Consider the following 24447-nt stretch of genomic DNA (forward strand, 5'->3'; position numbering starts at 1 on the left):
GGCTCTTTCTGCGCCTGCGCGGGACCGGGGGTGGGGGGCTCTTTCTGCGCCTGCGCGGGACCGCCCTCCTTCCCCGCCGCGCGGCCCTCTCCCTTCTTCCCCTGACAAACAGAGTACTTCAACAATAGAGAACATTAGGGAGAGGAGAGGAGGATTTTAAGAAGTCAAAAAGGTGAGGTCAAAACCACCACCCACTCTGATGGAGAGAGATGAACCTTTCTTCTACTGTAAAGTTACACTCTCAGAAACCCAGGGGCAGTTCTACCCTGTCCTAGAGAGTTGCTCTGAGTCAGAATCACCTCAAGGGCAGCAAGATTTTAGTAGGGAAAAGGCCTTCCTAAGAAAGTGACCATCAAATGGGCAGCTGCTATCAGGGGTCCACGTCAGAAGAGAATGCTTTGAAAAGGATGATGGCAGCATATGGCACAAGTGCTGGACACACTGGAGGAAGGTATGGATTGTCATAAGAGATGTAAGAGCCCCAATAAAAGTATTTTTTAAAAAAAAAGAAAGTGACCTTCAAGCAAACACCTGAAGGAGGTGAGGGGCCATCTCGAAGTGGCTGCTTCTGGAAATAGACACTTAGGGATGGCCAATAAGCCTGTGGCCAAACAGGATGTCCTCCTCATTCTCAGCAGGCAAGGTTGTGTTGCCTGCATATTGTTATTGTTGTTCAGTGCCATTGAATGGACTCTATAGTGATCCTGTGCTCGAGAGATGGAAACATTGCCCCTTCCTGCTGTTGTGCCCGGATGAGATCAAGTAAGCCACACGCAACTTTAATTAAAGTTAATAAGCCTTTATTGGCCAGCAGTCAAGGGACAGCTAGAGCCTAATTTGCCCAAGGACTTATAGTGGGGGGGGGGGTTGTTTTTAATAAATTATTTTCTTGGGGGCTGTTATAACAATCCATACATTAATTGTATCAAACACATTTGTACATCTGTTGCCATCATCATTTTCAAAACATTTCCTTTCAACTTGAACCCTTGCTATCGGCTCCTCCTTTTTCTTTCCCTTCCCCACCTTCCCACCCTCTGAACCCTTGAAAAATTATTAATGATTATTTCCATCCGCTGTCTCCCTTCACTCATGTTTCTGTTGTTCGTATCCCTGGGGGAGGGGGCAGTACCCCCTTTCTCCCCCTTCCCCCTGCCCCATCTTCCCCCTACCCTTATAGTATCTGTACTCCCATTACTGTTCCTGGGGGGAAATGGGGGGTGCTATCTGTCCTGGATTCCATGTGTCAAAAGCGCTTGCTGTGCTAGTTGACTGTCTAGCCCAATTTGTAAGGTAGAACTGGGATTATGATAGTTGGGGGAGGGGAAGCATTAAAGAACTAGAGGAATGTTGTGTGTTTCCTCCGTGCTATGCTGCGTCCTGGCTGTCTAGTCCCTTCCTTGGGACCCTTGTGTGAGGGGCTGTCCAATTATCTACAGGTGGGCTTTGGGTCCCCACTCCAACCCCCCTCATTCACATGGATATTATTATTTGTTTGGGGTCTTGTGATGCCTAATACACGATCCCGTTGACACCCCATGAACACACAGGCTAGTGTGGTTCTTCCATGTGGGCCGTGGTGCTTCCCTGCTAGATGGCTGCTTGTTTAACTTCAAGCATTAAGACCCCAGATGCTATATCTTTTAATAGGCAGGCACCATCAGCTCTCTTCACCACATTTGCTTATGCACTCATTTTGTTTTCTTGTCGGGAAGGTGAGCATCACAGAATGCCAGGTCATTAGGACAAAGTGTTCTTGCATTGAGGGAAGACTTGAGTAGAGGCCCAATGTCTGCCTGCTACCTTGACACTTAATATATATGTACATAGACCTATATCCCTATCATTATATATTAATATATTTACATACAAGCATGCCTATATTTATACCTCTATAAATGTCATTTGCTTCCTAGTTATTTCCTCAATTTACTTTTACTTTCCTTTTGTCCTAGTCAAAGGTTTATCTTTTAAGGAATAAACAAGGCATGGGGGCTGGCTGCATCACACAGGATGGAGAAAGGGGAACTTGAATGGTGTTATGATATTAGGGAACATGGGACCTTACAAAAATGGAATAGGGGGTTGATACGCATCACCAGTGTCTTAGTCCGGGTAGACTAGAGAAACAAATCCAGAGACACTCTTGTGTAAGAGCGAGCTTATATCAAAGAGCAACTGTACATTAGGGAAACATCCCCGCCCAGTCCAGATCAAGTCCATAAAGTTCAATATTACCCCATATGTTGATATTAGTCCATAAATTCCTCTTTAGATTCACGCAGCTATGTAATGACACTGAATGCAGGAAGATCACAGGCCAGTGGATTGAAAGTCTTCTGAATTTAGTGGTGGTGGAAGCATCTCAGTGCTGGCATGGCTCCTCCAGCTCCAGCACTCTGGCTCTATCAGCTTAGCTCCATGTGCCTTGTCAACAGGAAAGTCTCTCAGGGTGTGTGTGGTTGCCCCACCTCCAGCAAGGTCATCAAGCTGTGATCTGATTGACAGGCTAGACTCCACCCCTCCACAAATTGACAGAAGATGACGTAACTGTCACAATCAGCAATTTCAAAAATAATTGGCTAAGGCTTAGCAGTTACAAAGGTTAAAAGAGGAATTACAGTGGTTACAAAGTGGCTGCCCTTGGTTCAATACAAAATGGTTATACTCAGGCTAATGAATATAGTTGGTTACATTGTTAAAATGGCTACATTTAAGTTCATTATTACATTATGGCTTCACTGGGGTTCATTGTGGTGGGTTACTACCCTGCACCATCCTCACAATTGTTCCTGTGCCTGAGCCCATTGGTGCAGCCACCGTTTCCATTATCTCCTTGAGGGACATCTCTTTTGCTGCCCCTCTCCTTTACCAAGAATGATGTCCTTTCTCCAGGGACTCATCACGCCAGGCAGCATGTCCTAAGTATGTCAGATGAAGTCTTGCCATCCTTGCCTCTCAGGAAAACTTTGGCTGTATTGCAGGTTGTTGATAAGTCTTCCTTCAATCCTGATCTTCATTCTTTTTCATGTAACACAGCTTCGCTGATTATTTGCTTGACACACGGACTGATAAGCACGGTGAGAGGCGGCAACTTCGACAGCTCTTTTATTTGAAACCACGCAATCTTCTTTCATTCTGTCCAAACAACTGCCCCTTTTCATTGTGGACTTTCATTTCTGTCTTTAAATATAATGATCTTTAAGAGGATGAACACCCCCGAAATAAATAAATAAAAACTTCATACAGCAAATGTTTTACATAAACATGCATGCCTACTTTATAATTAAGCAAAACAAACTTTTAGGTACAGGTTTTTTTTTAATGTTAAGCAGTTATACACTAAAACCAAGACAAGAGCAACAAAAACACGTTTCACCACGCTCCAATTAGTCATGTGTTCCAACCTACCGGGAAAGGCCTGAGTTTCGGGAATCCTATCTTCCGTGCCAAAGGGAACACCCAATTTGGCTGTGCCTGATAGCTGTCTACCGAACAGATGACTTCTCTTTCAAAATAATGTAATCAATACCTCTGGCTTTCTCTCTGTCTCATACACACACACACACACACACACACACACACACACACACACACACACACACACACACACACACACACACACACCGCGCACCCAGGCTCTGAAATACAGAAGTAAGGATTTGGACTGTTAAAAGCAGTAGACCTTCCTACCACACACAGGAAAATGCTTCTGCTATAGACATAAGCAAGTTCAAGAGTGGCATCGCTACAGACCTTCAGTTAATTTTTAGCGTGTTTCCTCTTAGACAAACCAGATGTCCGTCTCCATGCCTCACACCTGAACCACAGAATGGTAGCATCAAAAAAAAATATGTGTGGGGAGGGGGTAGAATTTTAATAAATCAGTTATAGACGTCAGATTCATGCAATTCAACGTGGACGGGTTTCAGCTGTCTCCAAATGCCAGGTCTCTTTCCTCTCAGCTCTGTCTGTCCTTTGCCACTGAGCTCTTTCTCTGCCACCTCTCCCCACAGGCAATGAACACCTGAATGCCTGCTCCTGTAGACACGCCGATTCTGGACAGGACATGAGAATGACAGACAGCCCCACCGCACAACTCTCTCTTGATCCATGTATAGGTTCTGTACGAGTCTTGATCCATGTATAGGTTCTGTACGAGTCTTGATCCATGTATAGGTTCTGTACGAGCACAGCTCGGTGTTCTGGAACTCCCGTTCTTCTTCAGGTTATCCAGTGTGCTGTGACCCACACAGTCGAACGCCTTTGCTGACGAAGGTCAAGGACTGCGGCCTTCAGCATGGATGGTGGATAACTCAACGTATCAAAGACCCAAATTCTCACAGCTGGACCAAGAGGCACCATCCTAGTAAATGGAGGAAAGATTGACGCTGTCAAGGATTTTGTCTTGCTTGATCCCCCATCCAGGCTCATGGAAGCCACCAAGAGATCACAGGATACATTGCTTTGCATAAGCCTGCTGCGCAGACCTCTCTAGAGTGTTAAAAAGCAAGGATGTTACTTTGAGGACTAAGGTCCACCTGACCCCAGCCATGGTGTTTCAGTCACCTCCTTTGCCTGACAAAACTGGGCTCTGAAGAAGCAGCGGTGCGCCTGAAGGTGAAGGGTCTGGACTAGGAACGTACTGTGGATCGCCAGGAGAACAAACAGCGGTCCTGGATGAAGCCGTGAATGGCCCGACTTCACCCGACACACTGTGGGCAAAAGGTCGACGAAAAGGAGGGAGCCCCTCCAGGAGACGGAGCGACGCAGTGGCTGCAACCGTGGGTTCAGACATGACCACGGTGAGGGTGACACGCGGCCAGGCAGGCCTGCTAGAGTCAGAACGGACCCTGCAGCAGCAGCAGCACAGTGCCACGTCTTCCTCCCGCCCAGCAACTAGGGGGATCAGATCCCAACTCTTAATGACCGCAGCCCCAGGCCTCCTTAAGGGCCTAGACCCAGACGGGCCTTACTGGATTCAGCTGTGTGGGGAAGGAGGGCCCAGGGCTGCCACGAGGGGGCGGGCGGGTGTTGGGAATGGGACTGGGGCCTGGGAACACGTCCAGGTGAGAGGAGGCCTGCTGACACAGTCACTTGTGGAAGCAGGCTGGGGCTGGGGAGGGCGGAGGGAGGGGGGTGGAGGGGAATGGGAAGGGCAACTGGAGAGAGACTTTGGCCTTTCCCTTTAGACACTAAGGTGTTGGCTGTTTCTGTAGCAGAATCCAATGCATGGTGGGTGACCCCAGCAGAGAACTGAGCTCTCTGGGGCAGCGGTTCTCAACCTGTGGGTCATGACTCCTTTGGGGGTCAAACAGCCCTTTCATAGGGGCCACCCGATTCATAGCAGTAGCAACATGACAGTGATGAAGTAGCACCGACAATAACGTTATGGTTGGGGGTCACCACCAGACAAGGAACTGTATGAAGGGGTCGTGGCATGAGGAAGGTTGAGAACCGCCACTCTCGGATTTTCTTGGCTGTAACTTTTCTGAAAGCAGAGCACCAGGGGTTCCTTCCACAGAGCCAGGAGGTGGGCTGGAACCTCCAACCTCGGGCATTAACTGAGCACAAACCGTTTTTACCAGCAGCTGTGCTGGAGGGAGAACTGTCTGTGGGTCTTGGCACCCAGATGCTCTGCCTGCCCCCCTCTCCTGAAGCCCAGCCTGGGCAGCCTTCCACCCCTCCTCACTTCTGCTTTCAGCTCTTTGCCCTGAGTGGATTCCAACTACGGCCTCAGGATGGTGACCTCCTGGAAGCAGACCACCAGGCCTCCCTCTCATCCATCCCAGGAGAGTCTGGGTGGGTTCAAACTGCCAACCTTTCCACCTTTGGGCCAGCAGTCAAGCGTTTCTACTCGTGCACCACCAGGGATTCCTCTTGCCCCGGAGGTTGCTGGCTGCTCCTGACATTGCTTAGTCTGTGGCTAATCTCCGGAGGGGAAATGCTTGGAAGGTATCCTGAAAGGGGGAAACTCTTCCATTGCAACGGAATCCCCGTGACTCTGGGATTTGTCCCCCAGAGATCCAGGAGTTATTTTAAAGTCCCTTCACGATGGGGTTTTTCTGATGGCCTGGCTGACTTCTCCATTTGCCTTCTCAGGCCCCCTTTCTCTCTCCTTGTCCTGGTCTGTGTCTGACACTTGGGTTTGCTTACCTCATCGCCTCTTGGTCAGAGGGTGGGGAGGGAGCCCTCAGGCCGTACCCTCCCTTACTGCTGGAGGGCTGGTGGGGCATGGGGGTGGGAGGTGGGGCCACTTTCTCCCTCTCCCCACTGGCCCTGCCAGCCACTCCCTCGCCCTTGACTGCTATCTCTGCCAGACTCTGATAATGCTTATTTTCTGGTCCCTGTAGGCCTGTGGTTGTGGTGTGGCCCTCAGCCACCCTGTAGGACGGCGACAAGGAGGAGCCATCCTGTCAGACCCCCCGGGCTGTCTCTCTGGCTTTCCTGCATGGTGACCAGCGGATCTTTTCTCCAGTGGAGGCTGGCTGGGTTCCAACCACTCACCGTTGCTCAGCAGCCAGGAGCACTGTGGTGGCACCGGGCTCCTTCCTTCAGGTGAGGCATGGACACAGGTCCCTAAGGCTGCCTGAGCAAAGCACTGCCAGCGGGTGGCTTACAGCAATAGGTATTTCTTGTCTCGCAGTTATGGAGGCTGCAGTCCGGAAGCCGGTGTCAGCAGGGCTGGGCTTCTAAAAGCTCCAGTGGAAGGCCCCTCCTCACCTCTTCCTAGCTTGGGGCATTTCCCTGAAACCCAGGCATCGCTCCAAGCCCTTCTAATGGGGGGTGGGGGGAGAAGCCCCCTCCCACCTTAAGAGAAAAAGAGAGAGGTCAGGAGCTGGAGACTGAAATGGCACTTTGTCTCGGCTCGCAGGCGCTGCCAAAGCATTGCCTGTAAGGTGAGCACCCTGCTTCTGATTCCCAGAAGCTGGGACACTGACCATCCCTGCAAACCCCCAGGCCAGATCTCGGGGGCAAGCCCTTTAATTGCATTGACTCACCACCTGAAAGTGGAGCTGTCACTCACTGCCATCTAGTTGGTGCCAACTCGTAGCAATCTTACAGGACTCAGAGCTGCCCGTGTGAGTTTCCAACATGGTAACTTTTTTTTTCTTTTAAAAATCATTTTAACAAAATAATAATTTATAAATTATCAAGGGCTCATGAGGGAGGAGGGAGCAGGGAGGGAGGGGAAAAAAAGAGGACCTGATGTAAAGGGCTTAAGTGGAGAGCAGATGCTTCGAAAATGATTAGGGCAAAGAATGTACAGATGTGCTTTATACAATTGATGTATGTATATGTATGGATTGTGATAAGAGGTGTATGAGCCCCTAATAAAATGTTTAAAAAAATCATTTTATTTGGGGGCTCATACACCTCTTATCACAATCCATCCATTGTACCAAGCATATTTGTATATGTGTTGCCATGATGATTCTCAAAACATGTGCTTTCTACTTGAGCCCTTGGTATCAGCTCCTCCTTTCCCCCCTCCCTCCCTCCCTCCCTCATGAACCCTTGATAATTTATAAATTATTATTTTTTTTTCATGTCTTATACTGTCTGACGTCTCCCTTCACCCACTTTTCTACTGTCTGTCCTCCAAGGAGGGGATTAAATGTAGATCTTTGTGATCAGTTTCCCCTTCCCCTCCTGGTATTACTACTCTCATTATTGTTTCTGAGGGCTTTATCTGTCCTGGATTCTCTGTGTTTCCAGTTCTTATCTGTACTAGTGTACATCCTCTGGTCTAGCCAGATTTGTAAGGTAGAACTGGGATCATGATAGTGGGGTGGGGGTGGGGTGGGAAGCATTATAGAACAAGAGGAAAGTTGTATGTTTCATTGGTGCTATACTGCACCCTGACGGGCTCATCTCCTCCCCATGACCCTTCTGTAAGGGGATGTCCAGTTTCTTACAGATGGGCTTTGGGTCTCCACTCCACACTCCCCTCATTCACAATGATATGATTTTGTTCTTTGATGCCTGATACTTGATCCTGTTGACACCTCGTGATCGCACAGGCTGGTGTGCTTCCTCCTTGTGGGCTTTGTTACTTCTCAGCTAGATGGCCACTTGTTTATCTTCAAGCCTTAAGACCCCAGACACTATATCTTCTAATAGCCGGCCACCATCAGCTTTCTTCACCACATTTGCTTATGCACCTGCTTTTCCTTCAGTGATTGTATCAGGGAAAGTGAGCATCGCAGAATACCAGTTTAATAGAACAAAGTGTTCCTGCATTGAGGGAATCCTTGAGTAGAGACCCAGTGTCCACCTGCTATCTTATTACTAAACATATAAACATATGCACATAGATCTATTTCCCCATTGCCATATATAAATATATTTACATATGTAGATGCCTGTATTTAGACCTCTATAAATGCCCTTTGCCTCCGAATTCTTTCCTCTATTTCCTTTTACTTTCCTCTTGTCCCACTATCATGTTCAGCCTTCATTTGGGTTTCAGTATTTCCTCTCAGTTACATTGCCCTTGATCAAGCCCTACCAGGCCTCCTACACCTTCCTCACCATCGATTTTTGGATCACCTGTTATTCCCTTGTCCCTGGGTTTGTTAACACCCACTTCCTTTCCCCTGCCTCCCACTCTCCCATGTCCCCCCAGAACCGTTGGTCCCGTTGTTTTCTCCTCCACATTGTTTATCCCGCCTATCTTATCTAGATAGACCTGCACAGATAATAATATACTCACAAAAAAACAAGACAGAGCAAAACAAAGCAACAACAAAAAAACACAAAACCAACGACAAAAAAAAGCCTGTAAATAGTTCAAGATCTGCTTGTTGACCTTTCGAAGTGTTTTCTGGTGGAGTCTGATGGGGTGACACGCCCTGGCCCCAAAGTCTATTTTTGGTACTCCCTGGGGACTGCCTTGCTCTGCTCCCCTTGCTGTTCTGTTGCATGCCCTTAGTGTTTTGCCTCAGTGTGGTGGGGTTAGATCGGGCCCAATTCCCACACTGTGTCTCCAGTGTTGTCCTTTGTAGGTCTATTGGTCAGTGAGGGGTGGCCTGTCACGTCGTGGGGCTGGCCCTATGGTCTTCTCTGTGCATTGGCTGCTCTGAGAAGGGATTTCGTCCTCAGGGCTTGGTGGATCAGGATGTGCTCCACTCTCTCTTTCTCTCCCTTCACTTGCTCCCGTGTGCTCTGTTCAAGCATGTTCCTCTCCCTGAGCTGTAGCTTCAGGCCTGTCCTCTGAAATGAATTCTTCAGTGGGGCGGGGGGAGGGCGCTATGTACGTAGTTGGGATTGGGGCCGGTCCCTTAAACTATAACTCTTTATGGGACTAGAAAGTCTCATCTTTCTCCCATGGTGTGACTAGTAGTTTCAATCTGCTGACCTTGCAGTTAGTAGCCTGATGAGTGACCACTTCAGCACCAGGGTTCCCATAATGTGGTGGAGTGGGGGCTCGACGGCAGCACTCTTAGCTGCTGGGAGAGCTTTCCAGGGAAACATCATCCAAACACATTCCTGGCACATAGAAGGCGCCCTTTAAACACTCCATGGATGGATGTGTCCAGTCCATGAAGTTAGCATTCAGATCTTGAATAACTCCGTTGCCAGGACATGCTATGCCCTTGTCCAGCTCCCTCCACGGTCATGCTCCGGCTGGTTCCTATGTGTAGGACAGACCCTGCTTTATCGAGCCTCCTCCTGGGGCTGACCTACAACATGCTTCTCTGCCAGAAAACATCAGCTCAGTCCTGTCTCTTGGCAGTCAGGAGCACCGTGGGCTTTTCCTGAGGAGCTCTGGTGGTACCGTGGGCTACACGTGGAGCTGTGATTGTAACCTGTCTCCGAAGGAGGAAGATAAGCCTGTCCCCTCCCATCATGATTTCATCTCGGAAACCCAGAGGCAGCTCTCTCCTGTCCTCAAGGGTGGCCGGCAGCTGGAATATCAAGCAGATGGCAGTAAGTTTTCCAGGAAGAATTTCTCTTATCTCGCACCTGGATGCTTCCCGGCCCCTGCTTGAGATCCTGGGAAATGTGTCCGAGGACATTCTGTGGCTGTCAGATTAATTCTAACCCACCGCAGCCTCACAGGACAAAGTAGAGCGGCCCCATAGGTTTCCCAAGGCTGTAAGCTTTCTGGACGCAGCCAGCCATGTCTTTCTTGCACAGAGCGCTGGAGGGTTTGAACTGCTGACCTTTCAGTTAGCAGCCAAGCGCTTTGTCACTGCTCCCCTGGGACTCCTAGGGTGAAGGGTGGCCACCATTCACACACAAACAAGCAGCAATAAAAGCCTGGCTGTTATCACGCCCTCCTTCACTGAAAGACTTGCAGTGAGCTACAGTTAAAGGCTCTTTGAGGAGAGCTGGTTTAGCCTTAGATAAAAACAGGCTGGAGAGGAAAAAAGTGAAACACAATGTCCAATTTCCATGGAATCCAGAGTTTCTGGAGCCATTGGGGTTAAATACACCTCCAGAAACTATTGCCCCAAAATAACCTTTAAACCTTAGACCAGGAATATTCCCTGAAGTCTTAAAATCACCCGACAGTTAAACTTTTAATAGCAGGGACTGTCTGCCTTCAGCCTGTGCACATCCGGGAACTACCCTGGTGGCTTAGTGGGCTACAAGGTGAGCTTCTGACCACAGAGTCAGAGATTCGAACCCCCCAGTTGCTCCGGGAGAAAGATGAAGCGGTGTACTCTCAGAACCCCACAGGGGGAGTTCTGCCTTGTTCTACAGGGCCTCCATGAGTTAGAATGGACTCACAACGGTGAGTTTGTTGATTGAAACTCCCGAACCAAACTCCCTGCCATCGAGTGAACCTGACTCACGGCACCCCTGTAGGACACAGTGGGCTGCCCCTGTGAGTTTCTCAGACATCCTGTGTATGAAAGGAGACAGCCCCGTCTTTCTCCTGTAGAGCAGCTGGGGGTTCCAAACACCGGACACCACAGATTGCAGGCCAGATCATAGCCACTACATCACCAGAGCTCCCTGGCTTGGTTTGCATGGGGCCAAGTGGACAACAGTGGCTGGCGAGATAAGACAGGAAATGTAAAGGGCATTGAGTGTTTTAGTGGTATGGAGTCTATGGTAGTTAGGCCATAGCATGTACCACAAATAAGCCCTGGTGACTTCGTGGTTTATGCCTTGGGCTGCTCACCTCAAGCCCAGCAGTTCAAACCCACCAGCTGCTCCTCAGGAGAAAAGTGAGGCTTTCTGCTATCATGAAGGCTCATGGCTCCGCAACACCCATGGGATAATTATACCCAGCCGTACAGGATCCATAGCAGTCCAGGTGGACTCTGTGGCAGTGAGTTCAAAGACCAGGGGGCCAGCTGCTGTCCAAAGGTTGGGCAGGAGAGTTCACCCATGGGTGCCGCAGAAGACAGGCCTGATTGACATTTACAGTAACACCAGCCTGGACAAACCTCAGGCGCACAGCTTTTCTCAGCCACTCAATGGGCAGCTGGTTTGTGTCACTTAAAGGTGTGATCTTTGTAAGGAAAAGGGTCTATTGTGCTAAAGTACACATAGCAAAACAGTAGCCACTCCATTTAGTTACAATTACATTTACTACATAGTTGTAAGTTCTTAAAAAGATCTATTCTTTTTTTTTATCTTTTGATGGTGATCATTAATGGGGGGGTGGGGAGAAAGGTCCTCTTGCTTTCATCTCAACCCAGCAAGTCCATGGTGGCCAGTGGCATTAATGAGAAGGCATGACCAGAGCTCGGTGACCGTGCCGAGTCAGCTTGCCCTGGAAAAGAAGAGTCAAGGAGTCTTGACTTGGTTTTTCAAGCCCAGTCCCAGGGAGCAGAGGAGCAGACCCTTGGCCCAGCTTGGTCCCCGGCCCACATCAAAGCTGATGTTGGAGCCTGCTCCAGTTTCCAACGAGCATGCCCTTTATTGTCCCCTTATTGGAGCCAGGCCTGGGTGTGGACACATCAGACGCCGGAGAAGGCTTGACTCAGTTTTGGGAACCGCCTATTTGGGTTGACAAGTCAGCCTCCAGTACACCTGCTCTTGGCCAGTCTGCTGAGCTCCCCTACCCGAAGACGGGCTCCATCCACATGTGGCTGAGAAGCCCAGTGTCCCACCTGCAGGGAGTAGAGCAGGCTGAAGGGGGTTCTATTCATACACGTAGGAGAGGGCCAGAGAGAGGCCCAGTCGTCTGCCCATGTTGCGTATATCACCATTGGTAGGCATCCACTGTCCGGGGCTCACAACTTACACGCAGGCCATTACATTTAAGTGTGACTCTCAACCACTGACTTCTGTGGAGTCACGCGTCAGTCTCTCAGTGGATCATACAGATGGACTTCATCCCTCTGCCCACGTGCATCACGCTTCTTCCAAGTCAGGCTGAACCCCTGTGCGGGACCTTCAAGGGTTCTGTGGGGAACTGCCTTTGCCAACCTGGGTAGAGTTGAGTTTTACCCTGACTCCTTCCTTCACCAGCCTCCTCTGAGAGGACTTCCAAGCCTCCTTGGATGTGAAAGAGACAAGCTCATCTCACCACATTTGAGCAGAACTCAGAACACATCCCTTGAAGGCATCTTTCCCCCCACCCCTGCCCCACCCCTTGGCCTGAGGTGATAGGTTTTAACATCACAATGGAGCGCAGGCTTGTAAGTGCCTTAGGGCAATTCTTGTGTAAACTCCCCCTCTCTCCTGATCAGGACATGCTGGAAGTCTCCCTCAGGGACAGGAGTGTTCATCCAGCCCCCCCCTCCTCCCAAGGACAGTGGTTCTAAACCACCAGCTGCATCTAGGAACAAAGATGAAGCTTTTCACTCCCGTAAGCAGGTATAGTTTGGGACAGTCAGGGACAGTTCTACCTAGGGTCTCCGTGAGTCAGAAGCGACCCATTGGCAGCGGGTTCTTGAGTTTGGTCCGGAGGCCATGCCAGGAAGACGGTACTTTATGAGATGCTGGTGTAATAATGGCTAGCAGTCCTCTAGGAGTAAGAAGTGGCCCACGCTTGCTTTGTGACCTGTCCCCATGAGGTGGAACAGGAAGAGAATTGCTGGAACAGGAAGGGAATTCGAGAGCACCCAGTAGAACCCTTTCATCTGACACCTACGGACACAGAGGCTCAGAGAGGTGGGCGTGTCAGTGCCGCCATTCAATGCCAAGTCAAGGTTAGTATGTCACCTCCCTGGTCCCTGGCGAGCACTCTGGACAGTGCGGAGGCTGTGTCTCTTATCTCTGCAGTCGAAATACTGTTCTCAAATGGCCATTTGATATTTGATGGCAACCCAAATTCAAAAGGTATAAAAGTATATATAATGGAAACAAAGTTTCACTCCCATCCTCATCCTCCGTCACCAAGGTGTCTGTCCTGATGTGCTTCCTGAGTCTGGTCACCCAGGGCCCCTACCATCGGGGGGAGTCCTCTCTTCCTGTGGAGAAGTCTGTCCATGCATGACAGGCTACCAAACACTTGGTTTTATAGTCTGCTTTTTCCAGGTAACCATGTGCTCTGGAGAGAGACGGTCTGGGTCTGTTTCGAGGCTGCGCAGTGGTATTCCAGCCCAGGCTTGTTCACAGGAAATTTCCACCTAGTCCTCGAAGACGATAATATCTGCATTTGAAAACAGTGGGATGCCTTCATGCCAAAGAATGAATTGGGAATGGTAGCCGCGGATCCAGTGCCTGCCAGATGAGGGTGCTCATGAGGAGTGGGGGGGGATACGGGCTTGAGAACTGTGACTACCAAACATCTCTGGAAGCTACCCCAGGAGAAAGGACTTTGTTAGATGCTACGCTAACGATACCCAACAACTATATAGGGCTTCCATGAGGCCCCAGGCCATTGTAAGCACTTGATGTGTATTAACTTATTGAAGGCTCACAATTCAATGATTTCGGTACTATGACTAATTATGCTCAGTTACAGGCCAGGACTCTGAAGCATCGAGAGGTTCAGTACATTGGTTCAGTCCATAAGACCAAGGAAGGGACGAATGACAGAACTGGGACTGAACCACAGAGCAGGGCTCTAGGCCCTTCTTGTTCACAGGGGTCACCGGGTCACCTCTCAGACCTGCAAATGGATTGGATGTCAAGCCCCTGGCTTCCTGTTCAGAGGGAATTAAGGTGCCTTACACCTAAGGCCCCCTCCCTCCCCTCAAGGAGCTCAAGGCTGGGTGAGCAGGAACATGTCCCCTCATGTAAGGCAGAGATCTGGCCGTTGTGGTAAGGCAATGTTCTAGAACTTGGAGGCAGAATGGTGAGGAGACACAGCGTGGGGAGAGGGGGTCCCCAACACTCGAACGGGTCCTCAGGAGCAACTTTGCGATTGTGGAAAACGATAGACCGACAGACAGCTGGGCGCTCAGGCTGCTTGTCCCTATGTCAGGATTGAGAGAGCGAATGCATTTTCCATTGGGAATATGCAATGGGACTGACAGGTCTTTCAAAAGGCACACACATCACACAGTGAACATGTTACAGAGTCGGCGGGTAATATCATAAACATAAAAAATCAGCAATGAGCTGAGTCATCATCTTGACCTAGTGCAAGCCCTCCCTCCCCAGGGGAGAAATCTCAGATTAGTATCAGCAAGAGAAACAGTTTGCTACATTTTACAGTGGGTCAGCTTTAAAAACCTGATTGCTCTTATCTACAGATAACCTCCAGGCACAGGGAATAGCCAAGCAAAGGTATGAGACATCTTTTATGGTAGCTCCTTTATGGGGCGGTTATTGGAGGGACTGTGTTCAGTCAGGAGAATATGTATTAAGATTTATTTATATCTCATAACCCTGAGGGTCTTCTCCACTGGAGTCGGCTTTCTAGACCCTTATTATGTGCAGAGAGGATTGAGCTGCATGACCTTCTCATGCAGTCTGGCAGTGTACCACAGTCCAGGATGCCCTATGGAGGACGAGGTATTTAATTTAACCGTTGGTGGTAGTGGGGAGTGGGCACTTACCTTCGCTACCTGGCTGGCCCTTTGCTTTCTTCGTGAATGATGATCTTAATGGCTCTCCACAGCGCATCAGGTCTTCTGTCATTGGTGTTTAATGCATTAATGTTTGTGAGATGTTCTTGACATTCAGGTGGGATATTCTCAAGATCACATTTTGGCTCTCAGGACTACTTTTAATTTTGTTCAACTTCAACCTTACAGATAGGTGATCTGTTCCCTATTCAGCCCCTCACCTCATTTAGCTGCCGATGTTGAGCAAATATGGTGCATTTGATTTCTGTGTCGTCCATCTGGAGGAGCACGTGTGTTTCATCACCTTTTGTGTTGTTGAAAAGTGGTATTTGCTATGAACAGGTTGGCCTTGCACAAGTCTATCCTGTGCTCGCCAGGACCATATTCTCCAAATACTGCTCCTCCCTCTTTGTTTCCAACGTTTGCACTCCCATTGCCAATAATTATCCATGCATTTTGATTGCGTGCTTGGTCCATTTCAGACCGAAGACATGGGCAGAATTCTGCAATTTCTTCATCTCTAGCTCTGATGATTGGTGCATAAATTTGAATTATAGTGGTATTGATTGGATTTCCTTGAATTCAGATAGATCTATTCCTATCACAGACCACATTCTACTCCAAGACCTTGAAATGCCCTTTTTGAGGATGACTACATTGCTGTCCCTCTTGATTGTGTCAATCCACAGTAAATCATATGATTTTCTGATTCAAAATGGCCAATATAAATCCAGCTCAGCTATGCCTACCATATGGATCTTTATGCAATCATTTAATTTTTGATGGCTTCCAATTTTCCTAGATTCCTATTTTGTGCATTCCAGGGTCCGATTCTTAGTAGAATTTTGCGGCTGTTTCTTCTAATTTTCAGTCATGCCCATGAGCCCTCTGGGCTTTACTCCATTCGTGTCACTCAGGTGACTCTGCTTTGAGAAAGCAGCTCCTCCTCCGTCATATTTTGGGTGCCTGGCGATTGGGCCCATCTTCTGGTGCTGTGACTGGCGATGTTCTGCTTCTCTTCGCTGGGCCTTCAGGATCTGAAATATGGCAATGTTCTCCATAAGGCTATCAGCGGCCAATCCCTCTGAAGTGGACAGCCTATTCCTTCTTCATTGTCTGTTCTCCGTCTGGAAGCTCAGCTGAAACCAGTGACATAGTTACCAGCATCTCAGCAGCACCAAGTCACCACCGCAGGACAAGCTGACGGGCAAGTGGTGGGTTTGGGAGGCGAGAAGTCCTCGATCCTTGTGTCCACTGCAAGGCAACGTGTCCTCTGTTGGTTGCCGGGGAAGGTCCTCGCTTGGCTCTTCAGCTTCTCTTCCTGGAAGTCTTGGGCTTGAGCTTCCTGTGGCCTGGCATCCACCTCTGCTCCTTCTCTGGACTATTCTATACTTTTGCTCCCTCCCAGGTGATCTGCTTAAAACACCACCTCTTAGCATAACAAAGACAAGCCATCCCCTGATGGGTTCCTAAGCAGGGAGAAGAGGGGTCAGGAATTACAACATGTATTTTTTAGGAAACAATTCAATCCATAATGGTGTGCTAGTGGTATCTTTGTTTCTTCAATCCCTTCTAGTAAATTGCACCGACGCACACAGCAATTCCCAAACAAGGTTTCCCATGTGCCACTGGAGAGCCTCTCCCTCTCGGGAACTCAGCCCAGAGCACCCTTCTCCCAGGGGAGCAAGAGAGTCACCAACCTCCTTCTTGACTCTGGGTAACTCCCAGGCTTTCTCTGAGCCTCAGTTTCCTTATCTCCGGGTTCCTTGAGGTTCTTGCTCACTGAGACGATGAAATGCATGGACTGCAGCCAGTTTGAATCGAAGCCCTGGTTCTTTCTTGGTCACGTGGTCTCTGGCCAATTGCTTAGCCTGTTTCTGCCTCAAATTGCCCCATGGACAAAATGGGGATTTTCTCACAGAACTGTTCAGGGACCTGCACCTTCTCAAAGTAACCCCCTCTGGCTCCCCTGCTGACTTTGGCCACCTGCCCTGGGCTTCCAGCAACTCCTGGCCCCTTCTGACTTGACACTTCTTGCCCATTATCATCCACAACGTGTATCACCTTCTAACAAACCTGAGGAGCAGTTGATTGACTGGGCTTCTTCTTTGTGCCCTCCTGCCTTTTTGCAAGGCGACTATGAGTCAGAATCGACTTTGGCTTTGAGATTTGGTCCTCCCTGAGAATGTAAACTCCACGATGGCTGGGAGAGTCACCCATTTCCTGAGGCATGCCAAGCTGCCAAGACCACGCTCCGGCGACGCGGGAGTGGGTGGGCTGACCGAGCGCGATCACGTTCTACTCCAAGGAGACCCCTGCTCCATGGTCCGTGTGGCTCCCAGTGGCCAGCTTACTTAGTGCTTTATTGGAAATTCTTTCTTCCAAAGTGCCTCTGGGCGAATTCATAGGGGCAACCTTGAGGTTAGTAGCCACTCTGGTGAATGATTTCCCTTCCACGGGGACTTGGGATTGGGGGTCTTTGAGTCCATTCTGACGCCCAGCAGCCCTGTGGGACGGAGCAGAGCTGCCCTCGGAGGGGTGTTCAGGCTGCCAGCTTTTGGGAGCACATGGCCACGCCTTTGTCCCATGGGGCTGCTGGGTCGATTCCACCGCCAACCTGCCTGCTGGCAACTGAGCACTTCGCGGTTGTGCCACCAGGCACGCAGGGTCCTCCATGTCAGCCTCTACCCCCAGAAAAGTTCACCAAACCTCTGACCATTCAAACCTCTGACAATCTTCCATTCAAAACGTGGGAGGAACAAGGGTGCTTGGGAAGACAGCTTCTGAATCAGGACTCTTAGCTTTGTAGGAGAAATAACGAGGCATCAAAAGAACTGACGTTACCCAAACTAGCGCCCGGCAGCACGTCTGGGTGGGCAGAGAGAGCCCCAAGTTCACCTGTGTTCTCACCCTCTCTGCTGGGCTGGGGGAGGGCCTTGGTGGTGCCAGGATTCCAGTGCTCAGGGGCTCATTGAAGCCCTGGGAGTTCAAAGTGACTCTGAGCCTCCTCCGGAGAAACGCTGGGCACCAGCTTCTGAAAAAGTAGCCACTGAGAACCCCAGGGGACGCAGTGCTGGTGTGACACACACGGGGTCACCATGCGTCAGAATCTGTTCCATGGGAAGTGTTGTTTGGTTTGAGGTTTGGTTTTTTGCACTAAGACAAGTGGAATTCATTATCTTGATCTGTCGTTATGCACCCTTAGGCCATTTCCAATGGTATCACGAACTAGATTGCAGGAGCTTATGCCTACGTGTTTGTGCACAGGGAGACAGTACACATATACCATACTCTGCCGACAGTGGAACTGCTTTACACCATGTCTATATGCTTGTTGCTAATTTATTTTTTGCAATAGTTTCATTGAGATATAATTCACATTCTCAGATACTTCCATAGTTCAGTTGTGTTTAAAGAGTTATGTAGAACATCCTTCTCCCTCACGTATTCATTATTTGCTTCCCATTTCCCTCCAGCCTGCTCCCCAATACCCCCAATAAGCCATTTCACCAGTTTTTGTCTCTATACAGCCACCTATCTTGTGGTTCGTATACTGGAAAACATAAGACCCTAATTGCTATTCCTTTTGATAGCCGGGCACCATCTGCTTTCTTCACACTTTTCAGTGATCTCTTCACACAAGTGAGCCTCCTGCAGGGCCATGCCATAAGAACGAAATGCTCTTGGATTGGGATTGGAATTAAATGGCCGTCCAAAACCCATCCACTTATCTATAGATCATGCAGGACTCAGGTTCACTTTAGAGCCCTCATCATCATCATCCCCCTGGGGTACGCGGTAATTCTATTGATAGGGTCATTAACTTATACGATGTATTCATAAGCCTTTTATATTTAGAGAGCTCTTGTGGACAGCTTCCAGTTTCCAGCATTCCTCTCCATGTCCAAGCAAGCCTGTTTCCTGACAGCCTCCCACATGGTGTTAGGCACATATTTTTAACCTCAGAATGATATCTGATGGTAGTTTCCATTTCTACAGTTAAAAGTGAAGATGAGTATCTTATCATTTTCTCTAAAAGCCATTTGTTTTCCGTTGTCCTTCTCTGTAGTCTCCTAGACCCAAAGTCCTCAGACGCAAGGCACGGTGGTCCAGCGGTAGGACCCTCATCCTCCATGCCATAGACCTGGGTTTGAGCCCCAGCCTGTGGACCTCGGGCTCCGTCCACACCACTCTGACAGGGTCGGGCTACGTGGTGCTCCAATGCTGGACAGTTTTCGGGGAAGCTTCTACACTAAGAGGGACTAGTAAGAAAGGCCTGAAGATCTTCTGAAAATCAGCCAGGAAAGCTGTATTGATCCCAAAAGTCTGATCTGCAACTGATGGTGTGAATGGCACAGAACCAGGCAGCGTTTACTTCCACCAGGCATGGAGTCACCATGCTGTGGAGCCCAGTCTAGTGACCAACAACAGCAACAACAACAACAACAGGATTTTGCTTCCCACACTCAGCCCGCAGGGAGACCTAGAGCATTGATCCTGACCCGGGCCCTCTCTGGACCCATCTGGTTGGTGGAAAGATGGTCTCTACCATCAGGGGCATCTGATCCCCAGAGTGCCCTCCTCATGGCCAGTGACTCACATCTCCCAGGGGAATGATTGACTTAGGAGCTGGGGACAGGACTCAGCCCAGACCCTGGGTACCTCCCAGCCCTCCAGGAAGCAGACTGCAGGTCCCTTTCCCATGGCAACCTGATCTGGCTTTGCAGCTTGCAGCCCCCACCCCGCCCCACCCCCTTTAGTGCAGGGCTTTAGTCACTCAGTGATTCTGTTTTTTCTCACCCCACCCCCATCTCTAAACGCTGCAATGAGAACAGAGCCTCTCATTGGAAGGGAGACCCTGAAAGGCCCTTTTGTGCCTCGTGTTCACATCCGCTCCAGAAGCCAGTGCAGTGTTCTCTGAAAGACAAAAGACATGGGCCAATGTTGGCATCTTAAGAACCTGGAGGCCTAGTCCTGGTTAATGAGCTTGCCTCGTTAGTATGCAAACACACAGTTTTTTGATCAGCAAGTGGCCCAGCTCCGTGCAGATGCTGGTTTCAGGGTGAGCTGTTGGTTTCAGCATCCAGAAGGAAGCTCCACAGATGGAAGCCTTCCACCTCGAGCTGGGCTTCTCCACCTCCCTCAGGCGCGGCCCTTTCACACAGTGCCTCCCGTGGTAGTGACCCTCCAACCAGAACATTATTTTTGTTGCTGCTTCATCACTGTCACTTTGCTACTGTTACGAATCGGGCGACCCCTGTGAAAGGGCCATTTGAGCCCCAAAGGGGTCTCGACCCACAGATTGAGAACTGCTGACCTAGAGCATGACTGAGGTCACACGGGGGCACCAGGCATTGCAGTGTACCAGCCCCAAATGTGTGCCGAGCCCAGGTTCCAGAGCCTGTCAGACCAGGTTCAAAGCCTTACTCTGCCTCTTCCTGGCTGGGTGGCTTTGGCAGATGACCTCCTGAGGCCTGGGTTTGCTTGGCAGATGAGTGTCGGTGCCTTGGGGAGAAAGGCGCAGGAGAGGGCTGGAGCAGGCAGGAGAGCAGAGCTCAGTGGGGTCTCTCGGCTAGGCTCCCCCTCAAGGGAAATAAAAAGGGGAGTCCAGTGAGCTCTGGGCAGCTTACCCTCACATCCTCCTTTAAGTTTTTTTTTTTTTTTGGGGGGGGGGGTGTTCCAAAAAAAAAAAAACAACAAAAAAAAACCAGAAAACCTGCTAGACAAATGTTTAAAGAGCTGTAACACTCCTTCAGGTTTTGATCCGGCCTCTTATTAGCCTATTTAAAAACCAAAAACAAACCATTGCATTGAGCCCATTCTGACGCTTACTGACCCTTGTATCGATCCACGTGTCAAGATTTTCAAGGCAGTGGCGATCCTTAGTCTGATTTTCAAGGGCTCTGACTCGTGGCAACCCCATGGCTGTCAGAACAGAGCTGTGCTCGGTAGGTTTTTTTGTTTTTTTCAATGATCGAATTTTCAGAAGCACTTTCTCAAAAAAACAAACTCACTGCCATCCAGTCAACAGTGACTGACTCATAGTGACCCTCTAGGACAGGCAGTGTAGAGCTGTCCCCGTGAGTATCCCTGATCACTGTTCCCAGGTCCCCAGGAATAGCAAGCCCCATCTTTCTCCCGAAGGGCGGCTGGTGGTTTTGAACTGCTGACCTAGCAGATCGCAGTCCAACACTGTAACCTCTACCTTTTTTCCATGGGTGCCACTGTTGTTAAGGGCAGTCATAGCAGCCCTTAAGGACAACAGAGGGAGATAGTGCCCAGGCGTGTGCCATTCTCACCATGTTGGGTGGGAGTCCATGGTTGCAGCCACGTGTCAATCCATCTCGTAGAGGGTCTTCCTCCTTGGGGGAATAATCTTCTACTTCACCAACTATTGTGTCCCTCTCCAGGGAATGATCTCTTCTGAGAACATGTCCAAAGTAGAGGAGACGAGGTTTGCATCCTTGATTCTAAGGAGCATCGTGGCTGTGCTTCGGAGACAGATCTCCCTTCGACTGGCCATCCAGGGTACCGCTAGGTGGACTCAAGGTGCCACAAGGCAGGTTCCAGCTTTTGGATGAGCAGCTGAGGATGCTCACTGATCATACTCCCCCCAGGGATGCTGGCAGGTCCTTAGGAGCCCCTTCTGAATTTTGGTGGGTACTTTCCATGTTTGCTTTGGCCAACTTCAAAGCCTCTTGCAAGTCTTAATTACCACACAGGCGGTGGCCCCAAGCAACCACTTAGCTTCTCTCTACATCCTCTTCACAAATTAGCAACAGTCCTAATTAAAAGCTTGCTTGGGGCTAAGGAGAAAAACAACTTGAAAGAAAGGCCCCTCTTTCCTCTGGATATTTTCTTACCTCCGGGAACCACTCCCAGGATGCAGAGGGAGCTGGAGGCTGACAGCACTTGGATCCTCGGTTTTCCCCTGTGGGCGAAGCATACTCCCTTGGGTCCTTGAGTCTCTGGGTTGGATTTACCCGGGTCCTGCCTGAGGGGCTGAAGAGCAGCAACACTGGGGCCAGCCACATTTGGCCCTCAAACATGTCCCCAGCATCTGTGTCTTGAAAAGGCAAATTTGGGGCAAGGGAGGGGAAAAAGGAAAATGAGGAGCTGATCCCAGGAACCCAAGCGGAAAGCGAGTTTGGAGAATGACGAGCGTAACAAATGTATAAGTGTGCATTACGCAATCGATGCATGGGTGGATTGTGATAAGAGTTGTATGAGCCCCAATAAAATGATTTTTTTAAGGTAAATTTCACAGGAAAGCTTGGATTGGATAAGGAGGCTCCCTAGAAAATGAAAGGGTCTCTCACACCATCTGCACTGGTGTCAGACTTGGGGGGGCTGAGCAGAGAGGGATTGCCTCCGTCAGGGTTTGTGCTTCGCGGCCTGCCCCAGCTCCAGTCGCTGACCTCCGTAATTACGTCACTCACATGGAGGGTTTGGACTGGCCCACCCCCTTACACACTAGGCAGCGTCTCCATGTCTGAATCCCTCAGGACTTATCTTCCCGAGGCTCAGGGTCCCGGCGCAGGCTGCACCCTCTACTGTCCCGCCCACCACATCTCAGCCAAAGACCCGCATCCTCGTCAGACTCAGCTGGCCTGCGGTCACCCTTTATCTCACTGTCTGCCTTCCGCCTCCTTCTTCTAATATTAAGTCCAGGCAGCATTTAGAACTGGTTTGCTCCAGTTCAGCCAGGATGCTGGGAACAAGGGCATGACAAACAAGCTCCTGGACGTGGGATTGTCACCGAGTAGGAAAGAGGCCACCCGGTTGGCTGCCGGCTCTGAGTTGGGCACTGCTGCCAGTGGCCTAAGCCCACCACCGCCGAGTGGATTCTGATCCAGAGCGGCCCCGTGAGCCAGAGGGGAGGCGCTCCTTAGGGCCTCCCTCACTGTCATCTCTGCCGGGGCGCATAGCCTCACCAGTCTCCTGAGGAGTTAGCTGCAGTTAGCTGCCCAGCGCCTACCCCTCAGCATCACCAGGTTCTGTACTGTGTGCAGAGCCTCACACACAAGAGGCGTGGTCGCCGTGCCACCTGTACGCTGCCCTTATTTCCGTTGGCCATGAATGAACCAGGTCAAACCGGCCGAAACCCTGGATCCAGGAGGCCAAGGGCCCGCTGGATCTTCATCATTGTAACCACAGCACATCGCCCGCCCCAAAGCTGACACCTCTTAGGAACCCGGCCTAAGATATTTTTGGAATGAAGTGCATGAATGAATGAATGCATGCGTCTCCCACCAGGCCCACGGGCTTCCACCCAATGAGAAGTGACCTGCCATCCTGTCTGCCTTTGCAGCCCGTAAGATAAAAGAGGCCTCTTCTCCAGCCTCCCTGTGGGTGGACGGCCTGGTTACTTGGGCCCGTGTTTGTAGGTGCAAATGCTCCCTTTGTCCCGAAAGCTCTGGGCTGAAAGGTGACTGAAACCACTTGTAAGTGTTCCTGATCAGACCCTGGTAAATTTGTCAGGTAACTGCAGGTGACTCCCGGGATCAAAGGGACTGGGAGATGACAGGCCGGAGGCATGAGGCCTCTCCTGCATGGAGACAGGGAGGCTTGAGTGGAATCGAACCCATAAAGCCCCAGAATGGATGCGGAGCAAGCGATACTGGCCCCAGCCTCACTGCTCAGAGGAAGGAAAGGTCTCCTTTGAGCCCCACTGACTGCACACAGAAGGGCATTCGGAGGTCCTCCATTCTGAGAAGGAGGCTGGGCCAAGAATAACACAAGACCGAAGGAAGCTTCAAGTTGCTAGTGGACAGATGTGAAACAGGCCAAGGTGTGGCTGATGCTCCTATGTTCACCGATGGATCATGCGATTTAGCTCTGGTTCCTTGAGGCTTCCTCACCCCCCACTACCATGACCCCAGTGCTGATTCCCACTCTGGACTGGACCGGAACATGTACATAGATATAGGGACGAGATAAAGCTCACGACACACAGAATCCAGGAATAGGAACGGGAGCAGCGATACCAAAAGGGTCGGGGAATGGAGGGAGAGGAGGGAAGGAAGTCGGTACTGAGGGGTGGGGGAGGGAGGGGTAAAAAAGAGAAGCTGATCCCAAGGGCTCGATGGAAGGTAAATGTCCAGCAAAGAACGATGGAATATATGTACGAATATGTCAGATACAATTGATGTGTGAATTGCAACAAGAGTTGTAAGAGCCCCCAATAAAATGATCTTTTTAAAAAAAAAGGTGGCCTGAATGTCTGGGAGCAGCCCTCTCCCTCACATGCCCAGCAGGCACGGTCAAGGCATGAGTGCTGGGCTGAATGGACCAATGCTTGATGCTTCCGCTCTGCTGAGGGTTCGGTCATTCCCTGAGGGCCAGCCCCTGGGAACAGTCCAGGAGAGGATGGTGAAGTCAAAGAGGAAGGAAACATTCAGGTCTGGTGCGTCATGCTGGGTCCTGTCGTGGAGGGAGGGGTCTCTGGAAGGGGCAAAAGGAAGAGTGACACAACTTATCAGGTTCTGGCCAAGAAATTGCTCCTGAACTCTCCCATCCCAAG

At 50.1% G+C, this 24447-nt stretch overlaps 1 long non-coding RNA gene across 4 annotated transcripts; it reads left to right on the forward strand.

The window, feature by feature from the left end:
* The first annotated feature begins 58 nt into the window (after positions 1 to 58).
* On the forward strand, positions 59 to 23940 carry LOC142431371 (uncharacterized). 4 transcript variants are annotated; one of them, XR_012780824.1, is made up of 5 exons: positions 59 to 762; positions 4017 to 4805; positions 5705 to 5802; positions 6354 to 6558; positions 18994 to 23940. It is a non-coding gene; the product is annotated as an uncharacterized LOC142431371 (long non-coding RNA). The 4 variants fall into 4 exon arrangements; XR_012780822.1 differs by lacking the exon at positions 5705 to 5802; XR_012780825.1 differs by lacking the exon at positions 5705 to 5802 and having other exon boundaries at positions 59 to 451.
* The last annotated feature ends 507 nt before the right edge of the window (positions 23941 to 24447 follow it).

The sequence above is a fragment of the Tenrec ecaudatus genome, chromosome 18 (genome assembly GCF_050624435.1).
Source record: "Tenrec ecaudatus isolate mTenEca1 chromosome 18, mTenEca1.hap1, whole genome shotgun sequence".
NCBI classification, from domain to species: domain Eukaryota; kingdom Metazoa; phylum Chordata; class Mammalia; order Afrosoricida; family Tenrecidae; genus Tenrec; species Tenrec ecaudatus.